Raw genomic sequence first — 6,000 nt, forward strand, 5'->3', positions numbered from 1 at the left:
GCAGGCCTGTTTACTCTGCTTCCCTACCAGTTTAACTGTAAACACAATTACTCTGAATGAGCTGTTGACGTAATCTCATCTGACAGGAAGAGAAGGCATAGCAGGGTTTTGTGCATGGTTGAATGGGTAACTATTATGAGTCTATCTTATTTAACAAGGAAATTTACAACAAGTGTCATTAATAATTTCACTTTACAATGAAGTGGATCATGAAATACAAAAAGCCTAGAGTGTGTACCACACAGGAATTTCACTTGGAAGGTTTCTGATTTGGGAGAGAGTCCAGTGTGTGAGTATATCCCAGGTTTATGACAATATGAATATGGAATATACTAGGAAGATCTTGGTCTTCAGTGATTTTGATTGTGTATCTGCAATTTTAAGCCAAATGTTTGTTTTCTTAAGTTGGCCTTCCTGATATAGACAGATAGTTGGAGACGTGACAGGCACAGACATAAAGTATGAGAACTGCTGACGTAAAACTAGGCACTGAAAAGCCGTCTTATCACCACACTGTTAATCTTCAGCTTGGAAGACGTTATAGCCAACAGAATTGTCTTTATGCGTATTGTACACACCCACCTCCCCAAATTCAGAATATACGCAAGAATGAATTTCACATGATAAAAAGTGATTTCAGTTTGAGAGTTAAAAACCTAGGGGAACCTAGTTTTGGTAGATCAGGTGGCATACAGTAAAGAAAAAAAAATCTCAATCTAAAAAGGCAAAATCTAAACCCAACATGGTAAGAAAAATATATTATTCTGTGCAGAATACTGAGCTTTGATCATTGCATCTCAAGAAGAAACGCTCCTGTTGTGGAACGAGTTCAGTGTAGAGCTACGTCAGGCATGCATCCGTAGAAACTGTGGAGCTAAGAGGTAATGAAGTGTTCATTCTTCTACCAGGCTTAATGATTTTTAAATACTGGAAGTTATTAGTATGTGCTGCAATTACATCCTCTGCTTTAAGAAAAAATGCCACTGGAGTAACCTCAGCGACTGAGTTTTGTCGGCTTGGGGGGGACCAACAAGAAGAGGCGCTAAAGGGTACTTGGCCATTTCAAGATGTTCAGGACCTCTTTTATGTCTCTGGGGTGTGACTGCAGCGTTCAATTCTATCACAAGTCAACGAAACGTAATCAAATCCTACTGAGGTCTGAACTACAGCTACTTGTATCTTAAAACTCATATTGCGTCCCCATTTCCCAAAAAGACTGAAACAAAGGGGCAGGGCTGCAGCAGACCCGGCGTTTTCATTCTGATGTCTTCGGTAAACAGTGCGCCAGTGAGAATCAATGAAAGACGCTTTTTCTTTCAGTCAGACGTTTTCATTCATCATCTGTTAGGCCTCTCCCGTGAACTGGTCTGGTTTCCGTTACTTAATTATTCGGTTTCAAATTGCACATTCTGTGTCCGAGGCATTAAGTCTTATTGTGTGATCAGCAGTGAACCCAGACATGAGACGTTTTAGATTTCAATAGCGCGACCTTACATAAAAAAGAAAGCTAGACAAAAGTCGGGCCCTTTACATCACAGGCTGGACATAGCACCAGGGGCTCAATAATTTATCATGCTTTGCTTTGAGATGCAGCATTGTTGGTGCTATTTGTGGAAAGCCCCTTGATTCCGTCTCCTTTATTCACACGTGGACCAAATAAAAGTGATTCCAGGGATTCCAGCCATCCTACACATCTCTTTACACAGAGAAAAGCACCCAATATTATTTCACACCCATACTAGCTTTTGCAAGAAACTTGTAATAGCTGGTAGCGATTATGTTTTCAGTTGTCCCAACAATTAGCTTGGTTCATTATGTCTGGAAATGAATGGTTTTCTGGTATTTGTTAAGCTTGTCAAGAACTCTGTTGCGCATCGCAGTAATAACGGTCCTTTCATAATAAAGGCAAAAGGAATGGTTTTTAAAGCAGGAAAAAATAAAATAATTCCCAAATATATTATTTGGGTACGGGAGACAGCAGTTCAATTATTTGGCTGCTAAACTGATGGGCAAATTCTGTGCTTTTAACTTGTTTTATTAGTTCATTAACTTTTTCATACCATGACGTCTCATGTAATGTAATGAAGTGAGTCCTTTCATAAAGTCATTTTTAGAGACTTGCTTTACTGGTTATATTAATTGGGTGTTTTCCAGCTGATGAAATAATAAGTGACAAATGAAAAGGCAACAAAATAATACCTCTAAGTATTTAAAGAAAAAAAGAAAATTAAGGGTTTCTTCTCACTTTATATTATGTGTTGCGTTAACATAGGTCTGAAGGTAGGAGACAGTTGTTAACTCCTGTGTGGAATTCTCACCGAGAGACTGGCATGATTACAGATTGTGTAATCCAGCTACCTTTAGCTCCTCCCTTTCAATGGGCCTGACTCCTGTGTGAATCTAGGGCTAAACTGGACTCGCCCATCAGTTAATCACACAGAAGAAATGACAACACAAGCTGAAACATTTCGCTGTGCAGCACTGCTCATTTTGTTGCTTGCACGCCTCTTAAATGTTATATATATTTTTACAAAAAGCACAACCATTTCCAATCACAAACCGGGTGTATGTAATAAAATGCTCTCCGAAAGCTGTCTCCTTCAGCTCTACGAACTAATGTGAACGAGATCCCCTTCATCTATATCCAAATAATACAGGTGTTACTGACCTGCTTGAATGGGCTTGCTGGTACTGCAGATACATGACGTACATCTTAAGTAATTTTTACTCACATTGAGTAATTAACCCCCCCAAAAAACAAATCGTTTTTTCACGATCAATCCATGAATGCACAGTCAACACCTTCTGTGGAGCTGTGTATGGCCACAAAGGAGAGCTCCATTTGACCTCTGGACACATGTTGTAACATGAAGGCTAAAAACTCCAAACTAGTCAAATTCCAGTCAAGGCCACCCATGCCTAGTTTTGAGAGACTACATATGTTTGGGAATTCAGGTATAGCAATGTATCTACCCAAGACACAGACACGCCTGATGGGCTGAGTCATTATGGATGGTTCCCAGGGAAATAGGTCTGCTCCTTTTGGTTTATGGGCTGTGGTTGTGCTGATGGGAGGTTCATAATATGACGTACAGAGGCATATTTCTGGGTGTGAACGAGACAAAATGAACACAGGACATACACACAATCACACCAGGGTCAATTTTCCTAGAAACCAATTAACCCACCAGTATGTCTTTGGACTGTGGCAGGAACCAAACATGGGGAGAATATACAGACTAAGTGCAGATAGAATTAAACTCAGGACCCCAGTACTGCAGGACAGCAATGCTGACCACTGTGCCGCTGTGACACACAATGTAAAATAACAATATACCTGATTCATGCCAAACTGAATATTTATACTTGTTAACTCATTTAACTTTCATGGTTTGGAATTCTCTTTTAAATTCAACTTACCCAGTCCAGGGTTGCAACTGATTTTTTTCTTTTGTTTTTCTTAATGGAGAATGAAGAATTAATAATATTCTGACTTCAGACATGAATATAAACATTTTTTATTTTCCTTACTCCTGCAATCATTCAGGATGAACAGTGGTGAAAATAATAATTCAATAGTAAAAAAGAAAGCTTTGATGATATGGGATAAATTGGGCTTCCGTTTTTTCTTTGCCACTCTGAATTTTATTTAGACGAACCTCATTGAGAAGAAATTGTGAAGCTAAGGGGGTATTTGAAAAGATAAACTAAGTTCAGTGACTGAAAGGAAACAAACAAAAAAATGTTTTAATAACTGGGATTTGTGCCACTAAGTGGTATCTTTTTATACAATATTAATTGTGACAACACAATAAAATTAAACCAGAGTGGAGGTGATTTTTTATAAAATAAGGAAAAAAACAAATTATCTTTAATAATAGGCATATGGCTTATTTTTTTTAAATTAAGTTTGACTTGATTAAAATACACATAGCAGTGCACTACCAACCACAACGAATGTGATGTGGCATCTCCCTTTCTATTTAACCTGAATTAAGTTAATTGTACTGTAATTTGATTTAATTTCCAGGATTTGCACACATTTCTTAAGTGGGTTACATTAACAATCTATTAAATACATTTCATATTCATTAAATACACATCAGTGTTCTGCTGGTATAGAGAGAAGCTTTTTCAAATGACTCCTTTCATTTCACATAGAGTAGTCTTCCCTCCATTTGTATTGGGATTGTGAAGTCAAGGTAGCTGTTTTTACTCAATACTCAAAACATTTGGATTTGAGAGTAAATGATGAATATCAGGCAAAAGTACAGAATGTATTTCTGGGTATTTCTGAACATATATGGTTTAAGGTTTTAGAATAATACTACAGTTTGTGTTCTATCTCCCCATTTTAGGTCAGGTCAGCATATGCAATGGGACCATTTAAAGTGAATTAAAGTAGTATAAAACCTAATATTTGTTTAGCCTTTGCTGCACCCATTTTGAGTTGCTGTTGGTTTTAGAGATTTTTTTACTTCTGTCTCCTTTTCAGCAAGTGAAATGCATGTTCTACGATCGAGTCCCACGAGGGAAAGCCCCTGAAGCTGCTGGTTTACAACACCGAGACTGACAGGTGCAGAGGGGTGGCGGTCATCCCCAATTGGATTTAAATCAGGAGATTGACTTAGCCAGTCTAAGATTTTTCACTTTATTCCCCCGATGAGCTCCTTGGTTGCACTGGCAGGGTGTCACTGTCCTGGTCATTGATCACTGTCTTGCGGCATGATGAAGCACTGGTCAATGGGTCTGGGGGCATTTTCTTGCGCTCAGGCAAGCAACATGTTTCTATACACTTCTGAAATTCCTCTGCTGCTACAATCATTCGTTACATCATCAATACAGATGAGTGAGACAGTTCCACAGGCAGCCATATGTGCCCAAGCCAAGACACCACCTCCAGCATGTTCACAGACGAAGTGGATTGCCTGCACTTCACTCCTTTCTCCACCCTTCCACCTGGCCATCGCTTTGGTAGAGGTGTATCTTTGTCTCATCTGTCCATAACACCTTGTTCCAGGCTCATCTCTGCTGGTGAGCGGTTTGCAGCTTGTGACATCTTGATCATTTTCCAGCTGAAGTCTTCTGCCAACAGTAGATTGTGATGCATTCACCCCTGCACTGTGGAGAGCTCATTGGGGATTAAAGGGACAGTTGTTTGAGAGTTTTGCTTCATGACTCTGGTGTCGTCAGCTGTAGTTGTTTTCCTCAGCCTACCTGGTTGTCGCCAGTATTCCCAAGTTGTTGATTTCACTATGCCCAGTTCCTGTGGTAAGGTTCTGATGGAATTCTTGCTTTTCTGTCACTCAGCTCTCTAGTTTTCATCTTGGATTAGGCCTGCTGACTCCAAAGGCAGATTCCAACACTCCACATTCACAGCTCTTACATGAGCACAATCAATGCAATAGGAAACACCTGACCAATAACCCCCACCCCCTGCCGGCAGCCAGTTGTCCCAATTCTTCTGCTCACCTGCAATGGGGGGATTGAACACAAAAAGTGTTATTATTCTAAAATGGTACAACACATAAGCACAGAAATACCCAGAAATAAAGGGTGCCATTCTATACTTTTGTTTCATCTTAATCTTTTCATCTCAAATCCGAATTGCTTGAGTATACAGCAAAAATAACAGTTTTGACGTATGCAGGACATGGCATAAAAAGGGAGAAAAAAGGCATAAAGACTCCTTCTTTAATTACAATTCAATAAGAATACTTGTTAGTATATGGAGCACACAATTTATTATGTTTATTATTATTTATCATAGTTGTTCAGGTGTGTAGCCGCGCCAGCATACGTAGGCTGCAAAGGAACAAGTAATAGGTTTATTCCACGCTGAAAAGCTAAGAGAAGGCTGTGAAGCCTTCTTCAGGTGTGAGAAAGACAGGGCAGTCCGGTCCTGTCTGTGCCCTGTCTTTCTCACACCTGAAGAAGGCTTCGTTGTGTGGTGTTGTCTGTTGTACTGTCTATGTCCCGTGAGATCAGTGTGAATAAGAG

Source organism: Lepisosteus oculatus, chromosome 6 (assembly GCF_040954835.1).
Source record: "Lepisosteus oculatus isolate fLepOcu1 chromosome 6, fLepOcu1.hap2, whole genome shotgun sequence".
Taxonomy (NCBI): Eukaryota; Metazoa; Chordata; class Actinopteri; order Semionotiformes; family Lepisosteidae; genus Lepisosteus; species Lepisosteus oculatus.